Source organism: Stegostoma tigrinum, chromosome 43 (genome assembly GCF_030684315.1).
Source record: "Stegostoma tigrinum isolate sSteTig4 chromosome 43, sSteTig4.hap1, whole genome shotgun sequence".
Lineage (NCBI taxonomy): Eukaryota > Metazoa > Chordata > Chondrichthyes > Orectolobiformes > Stegostomatidae > Stegostoma > Stegostoma tigrinum.
In genome coordinates, this window is record NC_081396.1 from 1,898,734 (window position 1) to 1,918,354 (window position 19,621).

The window sequence follows — 19,621 nt, forward strand, 5'->3', positions numbered from 1 at the left end:
CTTCCAGGGGAGTTGGAGTCAGAATGCTCGCCGTTCTCACCAGTCGAACTTGTCTCTAAGTCTGGCTTGGCATCGGGCCCCCTCACACCCAAAGCTGTGTCGGAAACTCGACTCCAGAACTCTTTTTCCGCACTGGCATGGTCTCTGTCACGTCTCCCGTACTGGTCTGGACTGACGTTCACTTCCTCCTTTCTGTATTCCCTGAAGGCAAGGTTAAGAAGTTAAAAGTTGTTGGGAGAGGGTGGAAAAAAACTACAGAAAAGTGAAGAGAAAAGAACGGCAAAAATGAAAAGGAGTTGGTGAAACAGAGGTGATCTGCCTGGAGCGAACTACTGTGCCGCCATCTTATACTGAAAACTCTGCTTGTTCCAGGTGTGTTCCCTTTTTGCTTCTCATGAAGGGACACTGCACTCGAAATGTTGGATCTGCTTTCCCTCCACAGGCGAAGCCAGACTTCTTGAGTTTCTGCAGCAATTTCTGCTTTGTTTCAGATACACAAAATGCGCACTTCTTTGCTTTACCTTAACCTGATGCTGTGTTGTTTATCAATAGAGTAAAACTCTTGTTATTGTTCTTTGTTTGCTTGGATGATTTTCTTCCCACCAGAATGCACAGCTTCATGAAAAGCTGGAATGGATGGAAGATAGGTGTACGGGCAATGAAAGACAATGAGTTTGATAAAATGAACTGAATGACATAAACGTTCACTGAGGAAGAGAATGGAGAAAATAATTCCACAGCCGTGTGTCTCTACAAAAGTTAACAAAGATCATCTGTGCATCTCTGGTGGGAAGTCAGCCAAAGCATAATCCATCAAAAATTCGGTCTGATTAGTCATTGTGTAGAATGTGACTGAGGATCTCCACTGGCATTACGCCTTTACTTCTTTGAGAGACATGTTTCAGATTAAGGAACGCACTGTCAGCTTTGTTAAATACAAGCCGGTCGATATTAATTATTTTTTTTGACTGACCACTAGACTGTGCGGTTTATGCCTGAAACATCGACCTTTGAGGCGAACGCGACACGTAAACAGACTTATGCGGTGCAGCAGCTGCTTGCTGTGAAGGGAGTGACATCAGGCGCCGTCAGCCAATGATCTCATGACTTCTTTTTTCTCTCTCTTATTTGATCATATGCAGTTGCAGATTTGTATGACACAATGAAAACCCATGGAATCAGAGCAGCAGCCATGCAGTTCCCCGCTTTCATGCTGATCTCGTTGGCATTCATTGTCGGTAAGAAGTTTTACACTGATGGAAAGGGTTCAATTTCTCCAACAATAAGCGTGAGCCAAACGAGTATTTTTTAAACAACGTATGAGACATTGATTGCATTACACTCAGGCTATTTTGAACCGGTTTACTCTATACCTATCATGAAGAAGAAAGGGACACACAGTGTTTAAAAGAGCAATTAGAGTGATGATCCCAGTCTAACAGTATAATCGCTTTCGGAACGGGCGATCTACCCTGTGATGCTTCAGCAAAGTCATAATAGTGATCCAATAGGAAACCTAAGTGAATCGTATTTTCCCTTTAGAATATGGAAGTCGGTGGCTTAAGGAGTGTGTGAATTAAACGATAACATCATGAAGGGGACATCAGCTGAACAGATGATGAAGAGATGGAAAGCTGGACATGCAGTGAAAATTAGAATATGGGTGAACATGGATTATCGTGTGGATTGCCTACACAGACATTGGCCAGTTTCTTTCCTGAATAAGGTGTGGCGTTAAATAGAAAACAAGAACAACAAAATAAAACAAAATACTGGGAAAACTCCACATGGCTGGCAGCATCAAGGACAGAACAGAATTAAATCAAATTCTGATCCTTTAAGTTATCTTCAGAATTGAGTTTGCTGGCAAACGGAGTTGTTTGTGTTCTGTTTTCTCATTTTGCGTTCAAATTCATGCCTAATTTCATTTTGCAGCAAATGTGAGCTTTTTTTAACTGTCAGTTCGAACTTTGTGTGGAACATTTATTCAATTATTCTTGCTTTCTCCAACCATGCCTTCCAGATTTGACCAATGGAATTTCTGTCACGCAATGGGATTCATCACTCACGGAAATACAAGGAGAGGATGCCTATTTAACCTGCGCCTATACGGGTAATGTTTATGAATTGTACTGGTACCGCCAGTACCCTGGCAGAAAGCCCGAGTTCGCAGTCTGGATGGTGGAGAGCAGTGGTTCTGCATATAAGTCAGATTTTGCTCAAAATCGGTTTTCCAGCAGAGTCCAGCGGTCAGAAAAGTTATACCGATTGACGATCTCAGAGCTGTTGCTGTCTGACTCCGCCCTCTACTTCTGTGCAGCGAGAGACACGATGATGGGAAAGAGTGAAAGACTCGTACAATAACTGCTGCTGGTTTCTGGGCTACACCTGCTGCCTGCTGTAATCTGCTTACAGTGGGATTTCCCACAGCAACGCTGTTGTGCATTTCCAGTGAGGCAAAACTACGAGCATAACTCACACACATAATTTCAAATCATTTACATGAACGATTGTATCTGACGTTGGCAACGACTGGATAAAGGAACAAACGACTGTTGTCTATTCAGGGAACTCCAAGAATTCGCATCTGCCAGGTAGAAAGCAAATGCTACAGGTGGATCAATGCCTGTACTGGCCTAGCACTTTCAGAGAGAGAAAGAAAAATACAACTCTCTGCAAAGGAACAAACAGTTTTATTTGAAAGTTCAGTTTAGTGTCGGCACTGAAGCCTGCCCAGTGAATGTTCTAATAATTCACATACACTGATTACAGATCTCCCAATGTTAAAATAACTTACACATGTTAATTCCAAGTACAGATGGTATTAGCTGGTGTAACGGGCATTTAATCATGATAGAGTGAGAAGCGAATCACAGGGATGAAAACAGATGTGACTTGTGATACAGGTCTGGTGAGCTTCATGTTCTCGAACTGTTGTTGGGTGAACAAGAAATAGACTGAGGTCAAAAGCCGAACTGAAATCATACCAGAAAGATTGAATTTTTTTTTTTGGAAATCTACAGGAATCAGATAAAGCTGTTAGCGCTGTTGTTATTTTAGAATGCAACCTGCAGGTATCTGTAGATGTTGCTTTGTAAAACTTTTTTTACCGGATAAAGCACAACGTTAGAAATTGTAGACTCGAAAGTAACTGGATAACAATGGCTTTAATTTATATGGTATACATTTACTAGCAACATACTTGATATCATAATCTATTCAACGTATGTGAGGAGAGAAAACTTTGCCCAGTGCTGCACCTGTGTTTCTCTCTTTGGCAACTACTTTGGCTTAATTGGATTCAGCGCATTCTGGTATAAATTTCGGAAGAGAATGTTCCTACTGACTCTGACAGGAACAATGTTTTAACACGGGGTCACTTCTGTTTCCAATCAATGTGTCTCTCAGCCCGCAGTAATACATTGCATTGTCGGCAGCAGCAGCTCATCAATGGTGAAATTCCCCTCAGTTGCCCAAGCCTCCAAACATGCCGAACAGCAAAATCCAATGCCTTTTGCTCTGGTGATCTTTTCATATTTCGTGATGTAGATTGAGATTGTTGTAGATTGACCTGGGTACCGAGAATGCAGTTGAAATGTAAATGAATCCGTTCTGTTTGAACAGTGGAAATGAATGTTCGCTGCATTTTTTTTTCCTTCGGTATCACTGTAACCGGCTCTAGTGAGATCGAGACTGCAACACTAACACCTGAGAAAATTAAAAATGACAACGAATAAAAGCATAATAAAAATCAATGTTGTCTGATTCAGTTCATATATTGCAGTGCTCGGCGCCACTGGCAAAAAAAAAGTTTGCTCCACCCATATTCCATGCACGAGAATATTTTGCTGCTCAGAAAATCACCAGTTAGGAAAACTGTAACAGTTAGGAATGAGTAGATGGTAAAATCCGACTTGTTTAGAAAGCGAATGGTGGGCTTGAAAATGGGAGGTAAGGTTGAATATTCTCCCCTGAGCGCTGATGACGGCGTTAAGCTAAATTGTTTCAGCTGAGATTTTGGAAGAAGTTGAGTCACATTCGAAATCACTGCTGATTGGTTCGTTTCTGGGGGGGGGGGGTGCACCACGCAACACCCAATCAACTCACAATGCTTCTGTTCGGAAGTCAATAGCGTCAGAGAATTGGTCACAGAAACACGTAATCCTTAGTTCAGTAAAGCATTTGGTCCTTTCAGCCTGCTCTGACATTTCATAGGATAATTTGCAACTTGTAAAGCATCCACCCTCCCGCATAACCTCGGAACCCCTTTCCCTTAAGATCACAACACTGTTATCACGCTCTGATATAAACGAAAAATACTGCTTTCCTCTGATATAACAGAACGACGAAATGGGAATCAACGCCCACGCAGGTTCTCAAAAGTGTCAACACTTGAGTTTGGCCAGTGATAGGAATCAATGAAAGTTGTTGTCGTTTGATTGCCACAGACTGCGTTAAAAGCGTTGTATCATAAACAAACGAGACGACAGAGAAGGATTCTATCGGGAATGTTACTCATGGAAAAAGATCTGTGTAAAAGCTGTCTGTTCTAACTTTTGACAAAGTTAGATCACTGGTCCGAGCCAGGGAGGTCGTGTGTTAAGATTTTCATGTTTTTTTTTTAACGGACTGAATTTGCCTCTCTGACGATGTGGGTATCAATGCGCGGTAGAGTGAATAACAAGTGTGCTGGCTGTTTTTTATGGAACTGCGTTCTTATCGTGGTCCAGATTAACGGAAGACTGGCCAGAAAACCCTAGAAACGAGCGTATGTTTCCCTTCCTGAATCTTTTCAGCAAATGTGTTAAAGTTGCTCTAGGATTGAGGATTTACCAGAGAGCCCACCACACTTTGTTGTCTTGATGCTATTCAATCTTGGGGACTGTCCATCATGAGTTTTCAATCGAAGAAGGCCTTGGGAAGCTTATCTTTGGCCACCCGTTTCTGTAACAAACATTATAACGTATAATCAATACATGTGTAAAAATAAACAAAAAAGACCAACAAAACACATAATGGCAAATTCAGCTCCCACTCACTGGGTAGCATGAGCACTGTTATCGGGAAATCACGCAGTGAATGCACTGATCGACTGTAAACAAAGCATGATTTAAAAAGTTGGATCTTACAGTCTTATATCATTGACTGAGACCAGATTAGCGGCAGGCTTTACACACTGAGAAAATCAGCGGCATTGCTCCAAGCCACAACAGTCTGGTTCTGCCGATGTGATGTTAACTATGGACCAACCACCGTTGGTGAAATAATTAACACAAGTGGTTCTCTGCAATCTGCTTGTTTCTGAGTCTTCCTCAACAATACTCCCTACTTGCCTGGATGAGTGCAGCCCCAGAAACACTTAAGAAGATGGAACCATCCAGGACAAAGCGCCCTGCTCGATTGGTACTACATCCACAAATATTCACTCTCTCCAGATTCGATGCTCAGTAGCAGCGGTGTATACTGTCTATTAGATGCACTGCAGAAATTCACCAAAAATCCTCAGATAGCATCTTCCAAACCCATGACCACTTCCATCTGGAAGGACAAGGCCAGCAGATGTTTGGGAAGGCCATCAACTCCAAGTTCCTCTCCAAGTCACTCACCATTCTCTCTTGGAAATATATCACAGTTCCTTCACTGTCGCTGAGTCAAGAATCTGGATTTCCCTCCCTAACAGCATTGTGGGGCAACCCACAGCAGGAGGTCTGCAGTGGCTCAAAATGACAGCTCGCAACCAGCTTATGAAGGACAACGAGTGATGGGCAAGAAATGCTGGTCAGCCAGCTACACCTACATCCCACAAATGAATAATAAAGATAACATCTTGTTCTATCTCATATTTTCGGATATTCAGTCTCATTTTCTCTTTAACTAGACATTGTGAATTGGAAGTATTAGTCATTAGTGAAAGAGATTCCCAATTAATTATGATCTGAAAAAAAAGTAAATTCTTGCACAAATACATACTAATTGAGACTACGTCTTTTGAAATACTCCCCCAACTCATTCTAGATTATTCAGCAAGGATCGATTGCCTGCTCAGTATTTGCATGATCAATCCCTCCCAGAATCTTACATGCTGTCAGTCTCGAACCAAATTTTCATATATCGTCTGAGGCAGAGGTATTTGAAGTGTAATCAAGAGAATAGAGAGAGAGAGGATCCCATCTTGATTGGCCACAAATGTACAAGCAGCACGCTTGGATTAAAGAAAGATGTTTTACAGAATCTATCGGAGTGCCAGGCAGAAGATTATGACGCAGAATGTCAATGATCATACTGAATCTTTTGCTTAGTCCTGGGCTGCATGGAATGGAAAAACGTTAAAAAAAAAGACAGTTTGTAGAAATGCGTGCTTTGCTGAATGGGTGATGTGGGAGAAGTCAAGCAACAGCACCAGCACAGGGGAATGTCTAATTTTCACGATGAGACAACATCAATCTAAATGACGTCAAGACTTTTGCAAATGCAAATGACATAACTAGCGTGTACAGAAATTTCAAATTAATGAAGTAGGGTAAGTATTTTTTTTATAGAAAACATGGCAAATCAAAGAGTCGGAAAACCATTTTAATATTACAAAATGTCGATTTGATCTTGGCATAAGGGTGTCGAGAGCACAATTTTAAGAAAAAAGGGGCAAGACAAAAGGATGAACAAAATCTATAAGGTGTTCAGTGTCCCTGAATCTGAATGCCCATTATATTCACAGTGGAGCTGGTAAACTAAATGGGCCAATAAAAATAATTAATATGCACAATCTCTTAGCTTTTACAGAGAAACCTCTAATAAAGAGATATATGGAACGATACCAGAACGTGAAAGGTTAGAGCAGATTTCTGAGGACAGGAACATAATGGAGGATAGCTAATTATTTAAATGTACCTTTTAGAGCAATAGACGGAATGACCTAATTAAATCAACCTAAAATGTACAACACGATTGGGTGGATATTTGGAATTATAAAAGAAAAAAAAATGTGGGCGTTATGTCAAACCCATCCCCCACCTCTCGACAGGAAGTAGGTGCAGCATAAAGTTAGAAATAATGTTCACTTTTCAGAAGTGCGACACGATCACGAGATATCTTATTCCACATTTATATGGTGTCAGTCAGTCAAGGATAGTACAAGATGAGCTCATAGATTTTTTTCCCAATATCATCTATTTTAAAAGCTTGTTGTGAAGTCGAACAGGAGAGGCTTGGCAATGTGTAAGGCAATCGGAGTAAACAATGGCCTCATCTTGAAGGCATCAATGGGAACCAGTGATCAGATGATGTCGAACATCACATTAAAGTTTATGGAGACGCTCCTTTATCTTAACGCATGGCTTTTGAGCAATTTCACTTGTTTTACGGCAAATTCGCGCTGTTTGTAAAGAAATACATGGACGTCGCATTGTGGAATTTTGGCCAAGATCTTTGTGGCATGCCTTACTTCTCTTAATATCAGTATCAGAGCTCAGGGGCATGCCGATTGTTATTGTGTTTTATTTACAGTACTATTAAACATGGAGGGAAAGCCACTTAGAAATTCAGAAATTCATGTTCCCGTTCACTCCATCCAACCTACATGGATGCAGATTATATCAGAACGAATATGAATATTTGTGTTTTCAAGGTTTATTGCATTGTTTCATCGACTTCCTCTTCAACAATCATACCAAAAATTGGATATTACGTTATTTCCTCCAGCACCAGTAACCAAATATATTAGTGATATCAACAATTAGGACGAGGTTCATTTCGATCCATATAATCATCTTTACCATTCTTACAGATTTTGCACGAGGTGTGGGGAGAGTAGAGTTTTACAGTGAAAAAGTATCCTCTCTGTCGTGAGTTAATGATGTGGATTGGTTTAGAGACGATCTTGTTTGATACTTCTTGAGCCTATCTGTCTTTGTGAATCTGTAATTTAGCAACAGGCAGAAGATGGCCGCTGGTGCAAGTTAGCAACTCAATGGCTTCCAGCCCGGGAACTGTAAATTCTGCATAATCGGCTCTTTTCGCCTAGGAACTTTGAATTATGCTAGGGCTGCATCATAAATAACGTTGTAATGATAAGCTAATGCAGTACCAGCCATTCTAGCTGACCTTCAGTAGCAAATGTTATGGCACTGTATGGTGAGACAAAAAAAAGTAACCTGAGCATTGTGACATTAGTTTTTTAACCAGTTAATACTATTGGATTAATAACTGTCAATGACGTAACATCATGTATTGATTGAACACACTATGCGATCACGCCATGTACCCTGCTTTAAGAAAAAATATAAAATGTCTTTGTATTAACCTGTGGTGTGCAGTTCCTCCAAGAGGTACGGGCATGCTCAACTTCTGTGAATCCGGATAATCTGTACCCCGCCTTGAGAAGAAACTAAAGAGCCAGGCTTTGAAGAGCAAGACCGACTGCGTGTGTTCATTGGCCAATTGCAGAATCAAGAGATTCCGCCCGGGTTCCAGGTTTACATCTTTAGAGCAGGCAACATTCGGCTGTAGAAGAATTAGAGGTCCCTGATTCAATTTTGTTTCTGATCTAACAATGATAGGAATGGACTGGCAGAAGTAATCTCTCAGTTGAAGGATTCAGAACAGATTGCACACAACAAAAGAGAACAATGTGCTGTCAACTGCAATATTGAAAGAAAGAAGAAGGTGTTGCGATGGCTGTCGATTGCAGCAACGTTTAAGGAGCCCAAATAGTGACACTTGGATCTTGAGAATCCTGTCTACAATTTGCACTTATGTGCTGTTAACTGCCGAAGACCAACTGAAACAGGAGCACAGGTGAACAGCAGGTATAAAGTGACTCGAGTAATACAAAATCAGCGAGTTCTATAAGCATTTCAATTGTCTTCCCTGCACCTTCTTGAAAGACATATTTCCAACGTTTTTGACTTCCACATTTTCTGTAGCCCGTTTATTGTTATACTGATGGCAGTTTCCTTTCGCAGTTTAGCATGAAAACTATTTCCCTTTTATTTTAGACTCTCTGTTTCAGATTATTTAAATTATATATTGTCATAAATAAAATTTGACTTTCAATACAATGATACTTGTCGAAAATATGATTGATTTTGATCAACCCCATCACGTGAAATCTGCCAATCAAAAGGGCACAGCTTTGAACACACAGACTTACTCTGACATTATTTTTGCTAAAATAAAAACGATGGTAACCTCATTTTCTTCTCTGAGTCAATGTGGTTGTGCCAGCTGCAATTTGTGTCTCCATATTTTCTCAACAAGCTTGAGCTATGCGATTTAACCTCTGTTGACCAGGTGAGATTTCCTGCCTCACGGATCCAGACGCGACCAGTTTACTGTTATAGCCGTAACCATTATGTTTCAAACAACATTCCCAAAGTTATTCCTCACAACCGAACTTGAACGCCGGCCTTCTGTCCTCATCATGCTTTCCCCGAACACCAAGCACTTATTCTCCTCTGCTGTTAGTTCTTTATATGCATGGTAAGTGAGCATCACTAGCGAGAACAACATTTATTGCCCTTCTCTATTTTCCAAAAGGAGAGTTGAAAGTCAACCATATTGCTGTAGGCCTGTGGTCACATGCTGACCAGACAAGGCAAGAAGGACAGTTTCCTTCCCTAAAAAATGTGCTTGAACCAGATGTATTTTCTGATCATCAGCAGTGGATTCATGGTATGAATTGGATTCTAAAATCCAGATTTACATTGGATTCAAATGGTTGGGTTTTGAATCATTTTTGTATGTCTCTGGATTAACCACCCAGCAATAATACTACTCTGAGATCACATTCCACATTGCTTGGGGTTGTGAAATTCCCGTTAGCTGAAAATCAATGTTTTAATTTGTAATGTAATCACAATCAGACACAAACATCAACAGTAATAAACTTTCAGTAAACGCTCGAAATTTAAGGGAAAGCCTTTTTGTCATGTTTCCACCTTGTTGTGATCATCAATAAATGCTGAACACATTCATTGATGTAAGTAAACTTTATTCAATTAGATGCATCCATGAAGATAGCCTCACCAGTGTCTGATGTGACCGGAGCACCACAATCACAGGCGTGTCGAGTTGAGTGAAGTTCACAAAGCCCAGTGTTCATAAATGAGTGAGGTCATTCCTCACTGTCTATCTTCACTGAGTCACTGACTAATGGACCTGTACAGCTGCAGAAAGTGAGGCCATAACTGATCTCCCCCTATGCTGTGTTTGAGATCACAATAGGCCAGGCATCCTTAAGCTATTGAGGTCACAATGGACGTTTATCCTGCAGGATGTTCGATGACATTGAGTATGGCCCCTGCACTGTCTTGATGAGCTCATAACCATAATGAATCCGTTAAACAGAGTCCGGGTTCATACTGTTCTTAGAAATTCGTTCCCATCCAATTTTAATTTGCTGACAGAGATGAACTCCGAAATGTTTTCTTTTTGAACATTTGTGTCCTTATTTCTGAGAGTCTGCATTGGGTTGTATTCAATACGTTTTACATTAATTCTTCAACGTTTGATATTGTATTTTATACAATTACAGAGGATTTTTTTCCCAAATGCAGAATAGCTCAGAAGACGAAAGACTCCACATAATTGCTGTAGTACAAAAATGCTTGAGTGGATAATGCAAACTATTTGATACTTTACTCCTCTGGACCCATGATTGTACTATGTGCAGATCGCGTAAAGCAGACTTTGGAGATCACAGTCGTGGTTGAAGTTTATCTGTGAATTTGGATTACAACAAGAGAAACTTAAATGCAAGTTACATGCAGTGATATTTGCAGGAACCAATACACCATCCAACAGCGAATTTAATCAAAGTAGTACTATCAGAGGACGAAAAAGTTTCCGGACAATGTATATAGCACCTACTAATATCTACAATAAGCAAGGTTATGTAAGTATAATCTGCCTGAGTGTGGAAGTTATGGTGGTCTATTACTGTGTTGTGTGGATTAAAATAAAACACGATAACCCAGGACGGCAACATGTCTGAATCACAAGTCCTCAAAAATATTTCGCAGGTACATTCACAGTGGACTGATATTAAATTGTAATCCAGAACAGGGACATGCATCTCTGACTGGGAGATGGTAATACTAGTTCACTGCTCAATTTGAAATGATTCCTAATGTTCAGATGTTTGTGCATGCTGCAAACGGCCCAAACAACACCTTTCTTTAATTTGCGAAGTGGCTACGAATCTAGGACACACTGTCTCAAGGGCACAGGTGCAATTTGACAATACCCTATCCTCTGCTGTCGCCGACAGTCAGAAAGTCGACAATAGGGCAACTTTTCAGCTGAACTGAACAGACCTACCATTCGTCGTTGATCACTTGTACTGCTCATTGGGCGCTATATTCATTGCAGTCATTTTCTCAACAATCGTCTCAGAGGCCTTTTCACACACGTTTCAAGTAGATGAGACTAGAATGCAAGCTCCATGCATCCGGGTCAGAGATGTTACCTTTGTAAGATGAGATCCCTTACACTGAGCCAAATGTTAATGAATCAGAGTATACTTAACTGTTCTGGTGGACAAGCTCAAAAGTGTTTTTGTTTTCATTTTGGTAGCAATCAATGACGAAGGGAGCCTTCTGCAGTACCAGAAGCATCTGCCAAGAATATATCGAGCAAGAGAGTAATAAAATGCATTCTTCCATGTGGCAGATATACCGTCAGAATCTTCAATTCATTTTTTTTAATTTATAATTTCAAGATATATTCTTTATTGAACCTGCAGTGAAGGCATTTTATATGTCTTGCTGCAACTCGCTGCAGTGAAAGTATCAATATAAATGCGAATCTCATGCATTGGCAGCTCCACATTCTCGAACGAAATCCGTTTCAATGGCATCAGGTTCTCGTAGTGAAACAATAATGTAGGCTCTGCTCTGAAAAGACAGTGTCGATCTTTTCCATCTGACATGAACGAAAAGACACAATCAGGCTCAATTTCAAGTTCACTGTCAATTTCAACAACAGGAGATTCAGGATTTCAATTTCACTCTATTTCTCAATGTCCTTTGCTGATGTGTTTAACTGTACAACAAGGAAACAGTCACCTGGTTGGATATTGCTTTGTGTCACTGTCCAGAACATACTGCCTGCAGAAACATGGGTCTTAGTTTCATCTTCCTTTCTCTTGCCGAATAACTATTTCAGGTAGAACGTGTTTTTCTTCAAACCTGTCTGAGTAAACATGTCGGGACACACCTTTTAGTTCTTGTCAGCTTTGATGAAGAATCGCTTCGACATGAAACGCTTGCTTGCCCTCTCTTCACGAATGTTGTCGGATCTGCTGTGTTTTCCACCATATAATGTTGTGATTCATTTTATTTTCATCGTCAGCACCTCGGCTATGTCATTTGGTAAATACCAAAATTAAGTTGTCGAATATATTGTTTTATCACAAGTCTGAAATGTCATAATATTGATTTGAAGGGAGCGAAAGTGTTTGGATGCACTCTGAGCTAATGTTGATGAGTTTTGTTTTAAAGTTGGACCAGATCCTTTTCGGTAAATGAAAACATATGTCTGGCGAACATTTAGGCATAACATTCCAGCATGAGCCTAGCACTCTGGTTTCAATTCTTAATTTAAAAGACACCACTCTCATTAACTTACTAATGACAGCTGTTCCTCGACCTGACTGCAAAAAGTGCTGGTGAAGACCAAATTCCATTGGAAAGCGCGGGAAGTTAATTAAACAATTTGAATCAATCAGATGATGTATTGTCCTCCTGCACAGGGCATAATGTCATGCCGGTTGCATTTTTTTCCTAAAACATGTGCTTAATCATGATATTTGTAAATGTGCATGGTGGCCAATTTCGACGTGAATGATACAGAGATAATAAAATTTCTCTCAACGCAGCCTGTTCAATGTTTTGGAAACCCAGTCCACTTTTCTCTTACCTATCTGATTCAGTTTAATGTCCATGTTTGGATTTCCAACAGAGGCTATAGTAGATTTCAAATGTGAAATTTCCATTCATTCAACGTTTCAACAAGTGTTGGTGAAGCATTCAATTCATTGCCTCGGAACAGATGTGAAGGCAGAAGTGTGTGAGCTAATTGTCACTCGTTCTTGTTCTGATTTCTCTGAAATCTATGGATGGAGGAGTGAGGCATTTTACTTATTTTTGATATTCAGTCTTCCATTTCTTTTCATGGGAAGCCAGTATTTCAGAATTAATAGACTGGCCTGCAAATGTGACATAATTACATTTTTAAAACTTCACCGGTGGAATAAAATTTCTGTCAAAACGGATAAGGGTTACTCAGTGGAGAGATGAGAAGCGACAATATTGGAATACTTTATGGGGTAAAAGAAAACTTCTTAAAACAATGAACTGTCTTTCTCTCTTTCAGTATACAGCTGTTCCTCGAGAGCTGATTTTTTTTTTCTCGTGTGAAAAAGCCTTCTGGTCGGCTCTAACAGACACTGTGAGACTGAATTTATGGAGGAGCTATGCCATAACTCTGCATCAGTGTGGGCTCCATAGCACAGAAGTACATGGTGGAGTAAGAGACAATAGCCTTGGTGATTGCCAAATCATTAATCATCATGGCTTTAGTAAATGTGAAAAGTAATCTGTCAGGAAAATCAGGATTCCTGTTTATGATTTTTTGCTGAAAACAGATAGACCATGTACTTTGGAGTCTGCCCTGGGAGATGATTGAACCATTTAAAATAAGGGCTGGAATTGCTTACTTTCAAGCTGCAGATTCTTGTGACATTGCCTCCCTCCTTAGCCGTCATCTGAGGAGTTGGTTGATCTACCGTGTCTTGCTGACTCTATTCTTTCTATTACCATTATCTCTTTATTAATAATGACATCTTGGTTACAATCATCTGTGTCAGGGGAAAATGGAATGTTGCTGGGAAAAAAGTCACTTACTGAAGATTGTAATAACGATGAGGTGCGCTGCGAGAAGATTAATCTTGGTGAATTCCATGCTTGTAATTCTGAATTCTAGAAAAGTGTCTGTCTGAGACCCCTGTTCAAAGTTTTTCCACATGCTGAATAACAGTTACTGGTGAAGCTATGTGCCAAGTGTCACAGGCAAGTGAAGGCCGTCAGAGCCAGAGGAGGAAACGCAAACTAAGGGTGGAACTGATGCAGACTCGGCTTTGAGTGAATTCACTGTCCATGGGAGAACAGAAATTGCACGACGAAATGTAGCTGCATCTGGATCGGATAGATGTTGAGAAATCTCCGACAAACCTGCCTCCTGATCAGCAGAGCCACTGAACAACAATTAAAGTGAGATGGGTCAAAAGATCAACAGTGAAACAAAGCAGATGGAGTCTCTTCAGTTGTGTTAACGTCTCTTCTTTCAAACATTCATGTAATTAGTTTCAGTGCCCAATCTCTTTCCACAGTCTGTAGGTAAGCAAATTGTATTCATTTCTAAGTGTTGAAACAATAATTATCTGTAAGTTATCTCTTGAATCTACTTCCACTGACACTAGAAATTCTACATTATAACAACATTAAATGTGTAAAAGATTGTATGTTGATTCATATGTTTCATTTTCTCCTGTCAATTCTCCTAATTTTGTTCTTTAATTTAGGAAACTCCATACACCGGAAAATAACTTACCAAGGCTGATTGCATCAGCCTAGCTTTGTAGGCCCAGCAGCTCAGAAAATTTTTTGCTATTATTAATATGGTATGAGGAGAATAATTTGTCTTTCATTTAACCTCACATGATTCACGTCTTGTCATCGCATGTCTCCCCAAATCAGTAAATCGTTGTGTCTGACGCACTCCCTGATCTCTGAGATGAATTTTAAATCTAGAATCACATTCATATTCGCCATTGTTAATATTTTTCCCTCCTTCCCTCAAATCTCCCTGTTTTCTGTGTCCAGCTCCTGTCTTCATACCGGGACTCAAATCAATGAGTCCCATCTGGGGGTTTCCGCCATGACAGAGTCGTTGTCATCGAGAAATGTTACAGTCTTTACCAATAACTCGCCTGTGGTCGTAGTGATGAGGTTGCTCTTTTACAATCATGACTTCGCTTTGATTCATTTTCAGGAAACTGGGATTTTTTCTTCTTCCACCTCTTAAAGTGAATTCCTCACTTAACAGAAAACAAAGACAGAGGAGCTCTGCAAATATCAGTACAGGTTTCATATCACAGATGAAGGCATTGCACTGAACGCTTAGGAAGCCAAGAGAATGGAGTCAAGGGAAATCCTTTTAACTGTCCAAAACAAAAAAAAAATCAGATGGGTTTCATCGGTCTTCTTCTTTATTTTCTCTTCAGGTTTTTAACTTGAAACTCCACGTTAAAGTATAGGTTTGTCAGAATGCGTTCTGGAATGCTCTTGACAGAGGAAAATGAAAACATATCGAAATATTCCGAGAGTGTGAAACGTCTGATATATATTGGAAAAGTGGAGGTGACGGGTGCCCGTATCTGGCGAAGTTTTTGCTCCCTCTATGCCCACAAATTCTGGGTGATCCTGCCAGACCATCGTTAAAGTCAATGATAGAAACTCACACAGGTGATAAGATTTGATTTGCTGACAGAGACTTGACAGAGTCCTAAAGGGAGCGTCTTAAACACTCGAATGTAACACTGACTTGGAATAGTACTCGTTTTGTCTGTAATGAAAAGAAAACAACATTTCACAGGCTCGAGTAGGAACACAGGTAACAAATGTTTTAGGTGAGCTGAAGATCGAACATAAAAGTGGGCAGAAGTTCAGGACAACATTACAAATGTCACATTTGTTATAAATGGATGGTTGTAAACGTCAGGCATTCAGGATATGGAGGGGTATCTTGCCTGACGAATTTAATTTATCCGAGTTTATTGAAAAATGTGATTTAATATATTTCATGGTGCAGCACCATTGATGCTGTTCACATGGACTTCAGTAAGTACTTTCACATGGTCCTACATGGGAGACTGCTCGAAACTTTACAAGCCCAATTTATCCAAGGACATTTAGAAAACTGTATCAAAAATTGGCTTGCAATGAGAATGCAAAGAATGATGGTGGAGGGATGTTTTGGTGATTGGAATCCTTAAACCATGCGTGTGCAAACAGGATCAGTGCTCAGACCTTTGCTCTGTCTAATTCACACTAATAAACTGAATGTGAATGCAGAATGTACAATCAGTCACTTTGCAGATGGCACGAAACTTTGTGTTGTTGGTCGAGATGTTATAGTTTCAGGCTAGAGTTTGACATTGATCACCTGTGCAGAGCAATATTAAATGGAATTTTACCCTCGTAAGTGCGAGGGAATGCATTGTGAAATATAATAAGAGAAGGATGTGAAAAATTTGGGCTAGATCCTTTGGGTACTATTCAGTAATATAGGGGTCTTGGTGAACTGTTATTAGATCAGTGGCAACGACAGTATAGGTCGACAGACTGGGGAACAAGGCAGACAGAAAATTAACTTGATGAACACGGGTATAGAATATAGACACAATGACGTCAATGCTATGAATTTATAAAACAATGGTTTGGCCATAGATGGTACAATGCATGCAGTTACGTTCATTACACTATCGTAAAGACGTAATTGCACGGGACAGGGTGCCAGGAATTCATCAGGCTGTGGCTTTGAATGCAACGTTCCTGTTATGAGGAGAGACTGCACAGGTTTCATTTGTTTTCTTTGGAGAAGAGTATGCTGAGGGAGGGTATTAGTGAGATACACAAAATTCAAAGAGACACAGACAGATATTGAGAATTGATTTCCCATGGCAGTAAGGTCAAAGGAGGTATTTGACCAACTGCATGCAAATTAGTTTAGTGTAGTTTAGTGTTTGTTGGTCAGTATAGACATGGTTGACTGAAGTGCTTGTTTCTATGATGTATGGTTCTCTGACTTTATGGAATATGTAACGCCTGTACGATATTTTAATGATGAAGAAAATGCTTTATAAAACATGTCAAGTTCAAAACAATGGCCAACATTTTAAGTGATCTCTGGTTCCGATAACAAAGTCAGTTTCTGGAGGCTGGAATTTTGAATGAAAAAGTAAGCAAGATTTTGTGCTGCATAAACATTTAACTGCAGCATATGCATGCCACTTTGGGACTGAATATTAAATGAGTAGCCACGGCTTTAGAACAATTCGAATCCGAATTTGGAGAATGAGTGCACAAGGATGATTCCAGTACCACATTCGACTGGGCAACATCTGACGTTTATATTCCTTTGGTCGGACGGCTTTCTTTTCTGTCACAGCTGACTTGTGGAAGTCATATTCTTAACTGATGAATGGTGTGAACTTTCCCAGTGCATCATCTACTATCAGGTGGCGGTGGCTGATTTCCTACTCATCATCAAGGGTGTCATCTTCAACCAGTTTGCTGGCACCTACTTACATGACAGTATCTTGTTCACAATGCCTTGTTTATACGCAGTACTGTGCTGGTGCAAGCTGCTCAGCATGTCTTGGTCTAGCTGACAGTGGACTTCACGATTAACGGTTGTGAGGCCATCAGCCATCAAAATGTCAATATCAGGTACTCAAGCAAGAAAACAACGCTCCCAGTCATAGGATATGTATGGGCCCAAACCTGTATCAAGAACGTCCCTTTCTATTTCATTTACCAGCTATTGTGCATTGTGGATGGGCTGGCCTGCTTCTCTGACATTAATTCCAGCAATTATAATTGGCCAGTTTGGCAGGACAATGTCTGGCTAGACCACATCTTAGATAACATGGTGGAGAGCTGGATGAATGCAACAGGCCAAGCAGCATCAGAGAAGCAGGGAGGCTGACGTTTCGCGCTCAGACCTTCTTCATGAAAAAGTATTCTGAAGAAGGGTCTGGTCCGGAAACGCCAGCTTTCCTGCTCCTCTGATGCTGCTTGGCATGTTGTGTTCATCCAGCTCTACACGTTGTTATCTCAGATTCTCCAGCATCTGCAGTCCCTACTATCTCTAGGCCTCATCTTAAACCACTTTGTTCCTTTCCTGCTTGTTCTGTTGTTCAGTGCCCTGACTGTAAGTTTTTTTTAGTGGCTAGTGGAGCCTGCAAAAATATCCGGGCCACTGAGAATCCAGATGAGATCCAGAGATGGCCAATCACAAGGTGTCAATTGTCCTGCTGTTTGTCATTTCTCTCAGCTTCCTCCTACAGTGGGTGACCTATGTTGGATATTTCCTTTATGTGAAGATGACAAGTGAGGCCGTCTTCCCCAGTCTGGAATTTGATGACCCACAGTACATTCTTCAGGAGATGACCAAAGTAATCCAACTGTTCTGATGCTGCAGTAACATCTTCTTCTACAGAGAACGCAGACCAAGTTTCGAGATTAGCTGAAGAATACATTGATGCAAAATTTCTGCGCCCTTCCTTGTTTGTTACATAACATTGAACGATCCATAAGCATTTTCATCTGTCCACTTATTCTCATCAGACTTATACCCCCGTCTGCTCCCTCCCCGAGACTGTGCATCTACAATCTAATCATAAAATACTTGTGTCATATTCTAGAAATGCATCCATATCAAACCTAGATTTCAGTGTGGAATGTCCCTGGTTTTCAAGAATGAAGGATTTCTCCAATATCTCGCTTGCTATTGTTTCCATAACGAACTTTCACTTTGAGTTTGCTGCCTGAGATTGACAGCTTCTGAATTTCATTGTTGCAATTGGAATCGTGTTCAAACAAATATGGAGCTGTTGTTTTCCTGCAAATTTGCTGGTAGCAAATTCCATGATGAATGCATTGGACATAAGTACATAGGGTTCACCACTGCTCACACATTCAAAATAAATACAGGCAAAAGGAAGTTCATAAATATTTCTAAAATGATGGCCAAGATCTTATATTTCAACAGAGTTGATGTCAAATGGACTATATGGCACAACATGCCCTATCTTAACAGGAATATGTTTAGTAATATATGAGTTTTTCTTGCAAGAGGAATGAAAGTTAAGCTTTAAATGGCTTTGGTGAAGTGTGCACTGACGGTTTGAATTCTCTTTAGATTTGACTATAAGCATTTAAATGGGTGATTGCCAAACATTATGACTATGCCATATTATAAGGGAGTTGTTGTCAGGCAGTTATTGCAGGTAGCAATTCATGCAAAGGAGCTGTAATCTTCAAATTAAAGACAAACATGAAATGATTGAGGAAGGTTAATGGCTAGCAATTCATAACACTTCCGCTGGACAGCCTTTTCCACTTTAATAAAATGTTTTCCCGTTCTTCCTGTCTCATCAGTGAAGTCTCCTCAATTATCAAGAGTTGTGCATTGTTCTTTGACTAGTTAACATATTTATCGTAACTAAAGTCTTACTTCTTAAAAAAAAAGTCCGAAATTTCTCTGTGCAGGTCAACTAACTATGTTCTGCTGATCCATGTGAATGGAAGATACACGGAGATACACACACCTAAGCGAAGATGTGTAGGGCTCTGACAGCAGAAACAATTTTGCACCAATTTCAAAGTGCGATGAAACTAAAGCGCTAAGTGTAGAAATCGAATGAATCTGAGAAGGCATTCAAATGCCCATTCCCTGCTGGCAAACCACTGATACAGTCACGCTGGGGACCGAGCATTTATCTCCTCTGTTTGTGCAAGAATTTCTCTTGATCAACCACACTTCTGATGCACCAACGTAC